General features: G+C 33.4%; 1 long non-coding RNA gene across 2 annotated transcripts in view; it reads left to right on the top strand.

The window, feature by feature from the left end:
* LOC140512014 (uncharacterized) overlaps positions 1 to 12,812 on the top strand; it is a 48,604-nt gene that overhangs the window by 10,051 nt on the left and 25,741 nt on the right. The gene's annotated exons all lie outside the window — the stretch shown is intronic.

Here is a 12,812-nt window from a genome sequence, read left to right as displayed (position 1 = left end):
CAGTCCCTTAACCTTGACTATGTAGCTGCAGTTAAACAACTATCAAAGGTTAAATGAATGTTTAGTGAAGGAAGAAATCAGTAGATTATAATGCCCTATTGGTCAACAGAATTAGAGTCAATTTTATGTAGATTTCATTTTCTTTGAGTCTTTGCTTTATTTCTTTGTTTTCTCTTGCCATGCTTAAGAGAATTTTCTCTACTATCAATGAGTTACTGACTGGAGAATCACAAAGTCCTCCTTTTGGATTATAAAATGAGAACCATGTTTTGATATAACCTGTAATTTGGGCTTGACAGTCATGGTAAACTGGTCAACTCTTTTTTTGTGTACCAAAGAAACTGAAAAATTCTGTCAGATGAACTCATAATTCTCCCCCATTCTCCTATGTATCTTCATGTAGTAGAAAAAGTACGAGATTTGGAGTCCCAGACTTTGGCTCAAATATACGCTCTGTTACTTATTAACCAAGCACTTGAAAAACACTTAACTTTCTACAAGAATATAAATTACCTGAAGGAATGCTTGTGCCTCTCTCATTGTAGATATTCAATAAATGCTTGTTAGATTAGATTTTCAAGTTCAACATCTGGAAAATGGGGAGAATAATACTTTTAATATAAAACTCATGTTTATTTTCAAATAAAAAGCGTAAAAAGGTTTGTTACTATAAATTATTTTTTACAGTGGTTAATTTATTTTATTTTTAATTTATGGAATAAAAGGAGCGTTCCTATGACATATTACAATAAAAAGGTGATTACACAAGAAACTGCAAATCTACCATGGATAATTTGTTATTCCTTTCAAGTATATAACAAAATTATTTTTTTTGCTTTTTTCTTTCTTACCCTCACCCTAAAGATGAGTACCATTAGACATGGATAGGTATGTGAGTGTATGTGTGTGTGTGTGCATAAAACAATTATACACATACTTCTATTCGTCACCGATTTATAAATTTATAAATGTGGGGAATTATTATTTTCATTCTAACCTTGAGATTGCATTGCTGAGTCCACAGAGGCAAGGATACTACATCTGCTTCCTCCTCTTTACTTTTTGACAAATAGAAATTCAGTCTGTATCCGTTTCATTCCTGAGCCTCTAATGAGAAGGGTTTGGCTCCTTTTTCTTATATCCTGGTTAAGTCCATCATACTAGGACCATCTGGGAATAATTGTACCTATAGCTCATGTCTAGAGATTTCTAAAAGAATCGGGAGAAAAAATACTCAATGAACAGTATAACAGGTATGATAGAAGGTAATGTATTAGTATAAAAATAAGAACTGCGCAATATAAAGAACTTATAAGCATGCATTAACAAAACAAAATTCAGTAACCATCACAATCTGCTGAAATGATTATATTTAAACTTTTCAGAATATAAAAAAACTTGTAACACTACTAGTTAATCACTTACCATTTCACCTCCAACTGGCCTAACAGCTATTCTAACAATGCCTGATACCTGTCTGCTGGTAAAATGGTCAGACTTGAGGCAGTCTTCCTTTTGGTAACCATGCTCTTCAATGAAGAAAATTCCCTGTCTTCCAGAGTTTTACAAGCCAAGGTCTACATAGCTCCAAACTCCAAACCTGAATATGTCCACTGCAGCATACTTATTCACCTAAGAATGGGAAAGAAGAAATACAAAAAGAGAGCAGGCCCAAACTCAGGCTCAGGATTACCTACTCACAATATATGAAGATATATATTTGTGTGCTCACAGCTAGGATGGGAGAAAGGATAGGTCTCTACCCTACCTAACTCTTGGTATCCAATACAAAACAATTCTATTTGATTATAAGTTAGAATAGAAGGGAGGGGTAATGGGGTAAGTTACATCTTTTTCTATCTTCATTGAGTTATGATCTCCTCCACCTATACAGATAAGGGGACTACATCATCTCATAGTTAAGGTCCTTGCAAATGACTTGAAAAAGACATTCTTCCCATCAAAACTTCCACATGGGCATCCAGAACCAAGAATGGCAGCACTGAGAATTCCCTATGGGAAGAAATAGCCTCTTTGCTACACCATTATTGCTATTAAGAGAACAAAATTCCTCAACTTAGTAAGACCAAGGAAATGACTGGGAAAAAAATGGTTTTCTTGATGAGTGTGCTGAAAATGAAACTTTAGAATATTATGAAAATCAGGTGAGCTGATATAACAATTGGAAATATCCTATCTTAAATACTAACTAGTTCCTTTTATCCCACGTTAAAAGAACCTAGTTAACCATTGGTGTCGTGAGTTGGAAAAGAGCCCTTAAAGGTTATTTCACTCAACTTTGTAATTTTATAAGTTAGACATTTGGGGCCCATAGAAGAAAGGCAACATGTTCAAGGTCATACAGCTGGTGCATGGTAGAGCAAGGCCAAGTTTTTTTGTTTTGTTTAGTTTGTTATTTATTCCTCATATGAATCCCTTTCTACATAACAGATGATGAATAATTTTAAGGAAAAAACAATCATGGAGGCTTTGTTATGAAGTAGCAGAATGGCATAGTTGATAAAACATTGGGATGGAAGTCAGAAAGATGTGAGTTCAAAATTTCCTTCAGTTACTTACTAGCTCTGTGACTCTAGGCAAGTTATTTAACTTCTGCCTCGGTTTCCTGGACTGTAATATTATGATAACAGCACCTATCTCCCAGAGTTCTGAAAATCAAAGGAGATATTTGTAAAGTATCAGGTACATGGTAAATGCTTACTAACTGCTTTTGTTTTCCTTCCAGTTCTAACTGAACAAAAATTTGCTGTAAAATGGATTTCCATAAACATAAGAAAGAACATATGGAGTAGAAATAGGAAGTTATCACAGTAGGACAAACACTGTTGCTATGAGGGTACTCAAACTACAGTGGATGTTTCTCCTTTATTCTCTTACTGTCCTTACTATGAGCAATAATATTAAACCTGAAAATGATTATATATGTGGACAAATGTGGTTACCAAGAGAATGATGCGGCAACCAACATAAATTCTGTTCACATGAGTTCCTGAATTAGATCATTTTTTGCTTCATACTGCAGGTCCAGTGTTATATAGCATAGTTTTGTGTGTAGAAGCCCTGCTGAGTTAGAAGATACTGAATTTTAAATTAGTTGACTTTCTGTACTTCTCAACGTCATGTAGACAATAGTGTCAGTCAATGTTTATGGTACTGAATATTAAATGTGTCTCTATAAAGAATGCCAGGAGGGCAAAGAATGTTTCAAAAGAAATGGCAAATTGAATTCCTATTCTTTCCTTCAATTCATAAGAGCAGCTTGCCAGACTGACAGCCATTTCTTCTTTCTTTATGTAACAATTTTCTTTTTGAACTAGTGTGCTCAAAAAATGTGTTTGAAAATCTAATTTTTCTCATGACCTTGTACTCAAAACTCCTTTTTTATCTGTGAACCTCTTTCCTCCAAAGTCTATCATTATGTTCCTGAAACTATTGACCGTTGGAGGTAATGAATGGGTTGTTAGAATCTGGATGAAAAAGTTTGGGATGTCCAAAAGTTCACAGTACTATTTAATAGATTTAATAGAAAAAATAGATTTTTTTCAAAAAACAGTGTGGAAAATTTATCTTCCCTTTCTCCCTCTCTTAATTGTTGTAGGTTCAGAAACCTTAATTACTTGGATCATAGACTGCAAGATTTCAAAGTATAAGGGAATTTACAGGTCATTTAGTCAAACCACTCTATATGTATAAATGCTAGGTATGAGTAGACCCAGGCCCAGAGATATTAATGACTCATTTAAGGTTACATAGCTAGTAAGCAGCAGATCTGGAGATGAGACTTATGCTATTAGATGGTAAATACTATGTTCTTAACCCTTTATTATTCTGTTCCATGCTAATTACTGAAGGTTGTGAATACTCTGAAGTCTTTGATGCAATCTAGTCTGATCTGCTCTTGTATATACTGTTTCTTTTTATCTATATGTATGATGTTATTCAAGTCAAACCTATACTCTCAATATTATATATCTAATATCTAACCTTTGATACTTTAAGTCTTTATATCACAATATATCCTTAGATATGAACTGACTGTATATGTTTATATCTATCCATTATCTAATCCACCTACCTATGTATATATGTGTATATATGTGTGTGTGTATTCATACATATATTTCTATATCATATATATATATATTACTGTTATAGTGCATTTCCATAATATATTATCTTTTAATTCAAAAAGTCTTCTTCCTTAGGAGTCTTTAAATTCCTCATACCCCCATATTTCATTTTAATGTATGCCTGTCATTCTTGGCATCTCAGTCTTTTCTTTATTTTCTTTTTTTTATCCCTGCCATACTAGCTTCCCAATAGTCTGTTGTTTGTTGACTAAGAACATGACAGCTTCCTTACACAGTAGATGGAAGTAGAGGCTAGCTCAGAAATATACTTGGCTGATTTTAAACACCACAGATGATACAATCACAAAGGGGACATCTCTGTAGCAATAAATACAGAAAATAGCTTTTAAAAAGCAAAAGAAACATGTAAAGGCTAGCATTAAAATAATTTTAATAATAAGTTTGAGGGGAGAGAATTGAGTTGGAGAAAAGTCAATAAATATTTAACATTTAAATTGTTAGGTATGTCCTGTGCTAATAGTTGGTGAATTATGAATTGAGGAGTGATAGTCTCAGTCCTTGGATCAATACTGTGATTTCCCCTCTGCCCCAGTAAAACTAAAATGTTTTCCTGAAGATGAAATCTTTAAATCATATTCCTTGTGAGTTTTTTGGAGGGGTTAGGTTTAACATCACTTATTCTGTTGATGTATCGTTGAAGGTAAGTAATCCTCATTTCTCAAGGACTATGCCAGTGTAGTATAAGCTCTGGCAAGTCCTAATAAGCTTGAAAATCTTTGAGCATTGTTCTCCTGACTCATCAACTGTCTTGGGATTAAATTCAAACAAATATATGTATGAATATATATATATGTATAAATATATATGTGCGTAGGTAGGTAGATTAGATAGATGGATGAATAGATATAAACATATATAGTCAGTTCATGTCTAGGGAATATCACTAGAATACTGGCCACTAGGTTACAAGTTTTTCAGTTTTCTTGTTTTTTATTTGCCATGGTAATCCTTCAAACTTCCCATAAAGATGTAGAGGAGTTCGTAACTCAGTTAGTGGAAGCATTATCTCCATGGATGTAATCATGAAAACTATAAACTTCAAATAATTTCTTTATTGTTTCTTTGTAGCTGAACATCAAATACCTCCCTTCGTTGTTCCAAAAAATATCAAAACATCAAATGTGTTAGTCAATGTTCTAACATTTATCAAAGTTGGTAAAGTTTTTTTTTTTTTGAGAGATCATTGCTATTAGTAGATAGACATCCAGTACTTTACAATTTATAAAGTATGTGGCATACCATACTTTATTCACTTGATCCTAATAATAGCCAAGCGCAGTAGAGTACAGATATTATTTCCATCTACATATAAGATAACTGAGGTATACAAAGATTATGTGGATTTTGAAAGTCAAATTTCACAGTGTTGGTAAAACCAGGATTTCAAGCCCTGGTCTTCAGATTCACAATCTCCTATACTTTTCAACATACGTCTTTCGGGCTCATCCACATCTGCCTAGAGCCAGGATAATGGAGTGGTTGACTTTTCAAGGTATTCCTGCGATAGACCCCAAAACAGATTTATCCATGGGTTTTTATATTTGTTAAGTAATTACTGTGGGATCTTCTGAAAGATAAGTAGCTACCTGGCAGCATGAGATACACTCTAACACCATAAATTGCAGGAGAAATGCCAAAGAGCATTAGTAGAAAGATATATTTCATCTGGAGTCCCCTATAACAAAATCAGACAGATCTTGACCAAAACAAAACAAAAATCAACCAAGAATCATGTGGCACTTTAAGTTTTACAAAGCCCTTTGTCCATAATTACTTTGTAAGGGAAGTTACACAACTGTAATGGTACTGGCCAAAAAGAGCCCAGCCTTCAGTGAAGACCCAGGTTTCTTGACTCCTAAATCTGGTGTTCTTTCCATTACCCTACAATGCTTCTCCAAAAACTTCTTGATATTGCCCTATTAAGAACCCAGGAATTCAGATATTAAAGGAAAAATTAAATAGGTTCCACAGCTGATATACTACAGAAGAATCTAGAAATAGAAAAAAAAATTTCCAACATATATTAATGTGTGTGCACGCACACACATGCACACATATGTGTGTTTGTGTATGTATGTGTGTATAGGGCAGTTAGAAGTTTAAATACTAGACCATATGTGTTTGAAAAATAAATATATTTCTAGGAGTGTTTGACTTGTATCCTAGATTTTTAAAAACAATATCTGTAGACATTCATGGTGACTCAGTATATGTATTAAATATCTTAGAAAAGGAGAAAAGGTGACTATAATATTATTGAAAACCAAGATCATATAAAGAAACATGATTCTATTTTTTTTAAATAAGGTTAGACTGTTTCATGAGTGTTGCTTGTCAAGAAAGAAGCTTCTCAAACTTGAGTCTCTGGTCTAAGAATGCTTGTTCTATTAAATTTCTTCTGCTTCTCCACACAAAAGACCCTTTATCACACAGAAGGCATTCAGTAAATTCTTGTTGATGGCCTATTACTATCATTTTATGTTTAATTGAGTCCTCCAAGAAGATTGCCCACGTCAAAGGAATGTTAATTCATGATATGAAATTGAACATAAGGGAATCCAAATTCACATCTTTAAACTTCCTACAAATACAATCATCAAGATTCCCAAGAAGTATAAATACCCCAAAATGACAAATAATATTTAAATGAATTTGCATTCTTAGTTCATTTATTTAGTCATAATGCCATTATTTGTTGACACATTGATCATTTCCCCCAAAATAACTACACTTTCCTGGGAGAGAGAGAAACAAGAAGATGGGGAATGAAAGATTTAAATGAAAAGGACAAATATAGTGATTATAACCTACTACTTATGTCACCTGATGCTTTGTTTTGCTTAAGACATTCTGATCCCAGCAACAACCTCACTCTAGTAAGTGCCAGAGGCAGGTTTGTTGTCTCCAAATAATGCTCTTTCTATTGTTTCTTTTGGTAGAAAATGCAGTTAATTACTTTAATCTGACTCACTGGTATATATTGAAATTTTTTTTTAATTTGTTTGTATTAAGTTTTGAACTCCAAATTCTATTTCTCCTTCCTTCTCTCTCTCCTCTCCCTGAGATGGCAAAAACTTCAAAACAGGTTATGCATATGCAATCACATAAAAAATCCATTTTAGACATTTTCTACAAGAAGAAATAAAGAGTGAAAAATAGTATTAAGTAAGCCATGCTTTAAAATAGCTAATCATATATGTGTGTATATATGTGTGTATGTATGTATGTATATGTATATATGTAGGTATGTATGTATATGTATATAGCAAGTTCTATAACTTTCTAGCTACTCCCAGGAATTATCACTGTGTGTTAAGCACAGAATAAATCTTTAATAAATGAATGACTGACATACATACATACATACATATATTTGTATATCTTGAACAAATATTTCAGATCAGCACTAGATACAGAAAAGAACTAGGAATAAATTTAAATATAGTAGTTAAAGAAGACATTGAGAAAGATGTTTTCTTAATAGAATCAATGCATGCAAATCAAAACAATTCTGAGATACCACATCATACGTATCTGACCCTTTGACTCAGCAATATGTCTTCTAGGGCAGTATCCCAAAGAGATCATAAAAATGGGAAAAGTACCCACATGTACAAAAATATTCATAGCAGCTTTTTTTGTGGTGGCCAAGCACTGGAAATTGAGGGGATGCCCATTAATTGGGGAATGGCTGAACAAGTTGCAGTATATGAATGTAATAGATTACTATTATGCTATAAGGATGAACAGGTAGACCAGAAAAACCTGGAAATACTTGAATAAACTGATGCTGAGTGAAGTGAGCAGAACCAAGAGAACATAGCCACAATGTGCAATGACTGACTGGTAGATTTGTTTCTTCTTCACAAAGCAAAGATCAAAATAACTCCAAAAGACTCATGATGGAAAATGTTGTCCACATCTAAGAAAAGAACTATGAGGTCTGAATGTATATTGAAGCATATTATTTGCTCTTTCTCTCTTGCTCTCTTTTTCTTTTCCCCTCTTTGTTTCTTCTTCTCCTGATTTATCCCATTGGTTCTAGTTATTCTTTACAACATGACTAATGTGAAAATAGGTTCAGTATGAATGTATATGTAAAGACTATATCAAATTACATGCCATCTTGGAGTGGAGTGAGAGGAGAGATGGGGAGAAAATTTGGAACTCAATATCTTCTGAAGTGAATGTTGAAAACTAAATATAAATAAATAAATTTTAGAAAAGAATCAAAGTTTTTAATCTCACATTTTTTGCTTCCACAAAAGCCTATATTTTTAATGCCAATACTATTTCCCTCAGAAATACTGAATGTCTTGGAATCATGGAAAATCATCACTGCAGAAAAATAAATATGACAGGTAAACCAAAAGAAAATGGAAAAAATGCTTGGTTGGCATAGCAGGTTGAAGGAGGCTAAGAAAGATCATTTGTCCAAGAGAAGGGATAGAAAGATTTTTGAAGCATGTATGATAAGAAAAAGGTATTAAATAATAGACAAAAACTGGACTTAGATATGTATTATTAGTTATATGAGTATGAGGCTAGTCATTTAAACCTCTTCATGCCCTAACAACTTTCTAACACTATAAGTTCCAAAATAGTTTCTGATAGTGATGGTTAGAGGGATTTCTTCCAAAGAGATTTCCTTATACTGATGAAATTAGAATTTCAGACCAGAACATGAACTAGAAAATAAGTTGGGTGATTAAATATCAAAAAGGAGAGACCAAAAGAGAATAGCTAAGCTCTATGTTGATAGTTTTTACATGACTTAAAAAAACAACAGAGAAAGTCTTGGGATCATAATTTCAAAGATAAAAGAGACCTTAGAATCCATCTACTCCAATGCTTTCATTTTGTGGGTAAGGAAACTGAGACCTGGATAATTTTGCACAAGGTCATCTACCTATTAAGTATGAAAGAGAGAATTTTACATAATTTCTCTGACTCCAGATAAAGTGCTCTTTCTATTCCATGCTGAATGAATCCTATATGAAAAAACATCCTTAACAATTTCACTGTATCAGATGACATGTAGGATTAGGTATTGGAGGAAGTGGTGCTTAGACAGATTAAACAATCCATTGAAATACTCAACTATCAATAAAAGGATTTTAATAATATTAAATTATTTATTTTCATAAAATAGGAATAAATGTTGATAATCATTGAGGTTTTTATTAATTATCAAAGTTGATAAAACATTTCCAATTTACCTCACTATGCAAATTTTGACTTCTGTACTTTCTCTTTCATATTTTGAATCATATCTTTTTAGAGTTCGAAGAGACCTTAGAGACCCAGACAACTTTAATCTTGTGTGTGACTTGGTTAAGGTCACATATGCATATACATGTATGTATGTGTGTGTTTATTGTGTGCAGGTATGAATGTATATGTATGTGTATATGAGTACGTATATGTTTGCATATATATATATACAGATATGGGTCTACATGATCTCCACCTATACATATAAACATATACATACATCAACATGTGCAAGGGGTCATCCAGCCATTCCCTGAAGACCTCAAGGGGCAAGAACCTTCTTAGCCTCCATTAGTGGCTCTCGGTGATACTGATAGTCTTTCTAGTACTTAATCATGCAAACTGTGCATGCCAATAGGATTTATTCCCATAAAACTTCCAATATTTTAGGTATTGCCACAGATAGCTTTTTTATGTCAGGAGCACATATTTAGCTTTTTTGATGGAGAGGCTAGCAGGTTTCCATACCATATTTACTTAAAAATCAGCACTCAGATGGGCAAATAATGTCATATTTATATAAAGTATTCTATTTTTTATGCCATTTAGTCATAATAACTCATATGAATTTAGTAACTTAAAATTTAAAAAGAGAACTCCTTACAACCACTGCTGAGATAGGTTGAGCAAGTATTATTTCCCCCATTAGGCAGATGAATATGCTGAGGCTATTAGCGGTTGATTGATTGGTCCAATATCATACAGCTGGTAAGAAGTAAAGCCAAGATTTGTTGAATTGAAAACACACACACACACACACACACACACACATACCATTAACACCCTTTACCTCACAGGCTTTACCCCACACGTTCAGAGACATAGAGTTGGAAGGGACCTTACAGGTCACCAATTCAAACCTTCTCCTTTTGTAGATTAGAGAATAAAGGCTCACAACTTTGACTGACTTGTCTAGGGTGTCAGACATGGCTAATAAGTATCTGAGGCAGTATTCAAGTCCATGTCCTCCTAACATGAGGTCCAATATTTTCTCGACCTCCTGTGTTTGAAGATAGTATCTCTGAAATGATTCCTCAAATTTAATGGGAAACTAGTCAGGGCCCCCAGTAAGTGTTCCCCCAAATGTGAAAAAGTCATTGTTTCAGTTTATTCCTAAATTTAGTGTGTAAAGACAGTTTTTCACTACAGGACACTAAGAATTAGAAAGAGAACCCTCCTTAAGTACCAGAAATCTTCCTACGAACAGTTTCTGAAGAGTTGGCATTGGAGAGATAGAAAATGTCAATCTGGAAATTGAAAGCACTGAGCAAATACAATCTCTGCTCTCAGAATACCCAATATTCTCTTGACTTTTTTGTTTTAACTTTGTCTTGGCTCATCTGATATAGGAAAAAAAATATCAAGATTAGCCGCATTTTGCTAAAGCAACTGTCAACCTGAAAATCCTATTCCATTTTTTGAGATCACCTTGTCTGATTTGGTTTTTGAAAAGCCTTCATAATGAAACTTCAAGGCTGCCACTTGATGCTGATTAAATACCATAATCCCCTTATTTGTGCAGGTCCCCTGTGCTCCTCACTTTTATTAAACATAGGATCTAATGAAGCTCATGCAGTGTTTCTGGATAATTATTACTTACAGTCTGAAATGAAGCTCAGTTCCAAGCCATTTACATTTATGTGCTGAAACTAAATGATTAATGTGGATTTTTCCACATTTTAAGTTTAATTTTTCAGCCTAATGAAACTATAAATTTTTACCTCTCAGAATCTTCCTATCTCTTATTTAATTCAGTATATAATTGAGAACATGCTTTTACTACAGATGAGGAGGCCTTTCCAAATTTAAATTAATTATACATTAAAATAGACTAGTAGATCAGATGCTAAAGATTGCATGGTGTTTACTTTGTGACACAAAACTATAAAAAGTGAAATTTGCAAGTTTATAAAGGCAATTTTCCATTCCAACCAAATCTAATATCATGTTATTACTTTTTTGTTTGTTTCAATGACAATGATATTCCAACACAGACACACTTCAAAATTTTGAGTCTGTTCTTTTATTTGTGTGAGTATTCTCTCTACCAGTAAAGAGAGCAAATAGTCCATGCCCTAGTAGACCACTTTCATGAATCGTTGTGTTTGGAAAAGGCGGTCAGGAAGAGGAAACATCTCGCAGTCAATCTTGGATGATGAACTTTGCCAAATTTAGCTTGACTGATTTTCAGGTGATGGGCACAATATTCATCATCAGGTCTATACTTGAAACCTTTCCAGGTTTAGCTTTGTCTAGTATATGCTAACACAATCTTCAAGAATTCAAAGTTACATCAACACCACAATGAATGTAGAGAGAGCATAGGTTACCTTCACACCACAGGAAGCATTTTAGTGGATGAATTTGCCTAGAGAAAAGAAAGCTTGGAAAGGGGGAGGACATTATCACATTCTTCAAACAGGATTGTCTTCCAACAAAATCTTATTACTTTCCAAATATATTCTAGATGGTTTTCACTTTAGGTATGTATTAGACTAGATAACCCTTCTAACTACAAATAACTAAAAATGCTCCTTATACATATAGTGCAATAGTACAATCCCCCAAGACTTTCTATTTTTCATGGTCTTATTTCTCTCAATCTGCATGCACCCTCCACACACATTCACACTAACAAACTGGGGTTCTCCCAGAGGGGTTCAGCTACTACAATTGCTTTCAGGGTTTTATATATAACTCTTGTAGGTATCTACAGTACTAACGCTTTATTCTCTGAGCCCCCACCAGTGTGTTCTCAATTATTAATTGTGCATTATTTATAAACAAATGAAGCAATATTGTTTTGAGAACAACTTTGAGAGACTAAATCATTTTGCCTATTATAAATATACAAATTAACTGGGAAGACACTATCTTCATCCAGACACAGAACTGATACATACCAAAGTATGTGTAGAATGATTTTATAAACACACTCAAATGCGGACACACATATGCACATATGCACATGTCTAGTGGTATCCATCTAGGTTGGGGGGAAGGAAAAAATTTTGCATGAGAAATTTGCCCTGTATTTAAATGAATAGCAAGTTGCACATAATAGATTTGTAGTTTCATATGCAATCATCTTGTTATTGTATTATTGTTATGGAAATGCTTGTTTTATTTCATAAATTTTAATAATAAAAATAAACATGCACACTACTTTGTCAGATATTAAAACCACTAAATATAAGACTTAAGAAGTTAGTAAAATAATAAATTCATTGATCCATACATACTACACAGAGAGACATACATGCACATGCAATATTTTGGCTATAACTATTTTCACCACTAAAATCAGCTCAAATCCCTAAACTTTCAGTAAGTGATGTTATTCACAAGGCTAGAACCTCTATACAC

This window comes from Notamacropus eugenii, chromosome 6 (genome assembly GCF_028372415.1).
Source record: "Notamacropus eugenii isolate mMacEug1 chromosome 6, mMacEug1.pri_v2, whole genome shotgun sequence".
NCBI classification, from domain to species: domain Eukaryota; kingdom Metazoa; phylum Chordata; class Mammalia; order Diprotodontia; family Macropodidae; genus Notamacropus; species Notamacropus eugenii.
The sequence above is the reverse complement of the archived record's forward strand: the minus strand, read 5'-3'. Positions and strand labels throughout refer to the sequence as shown.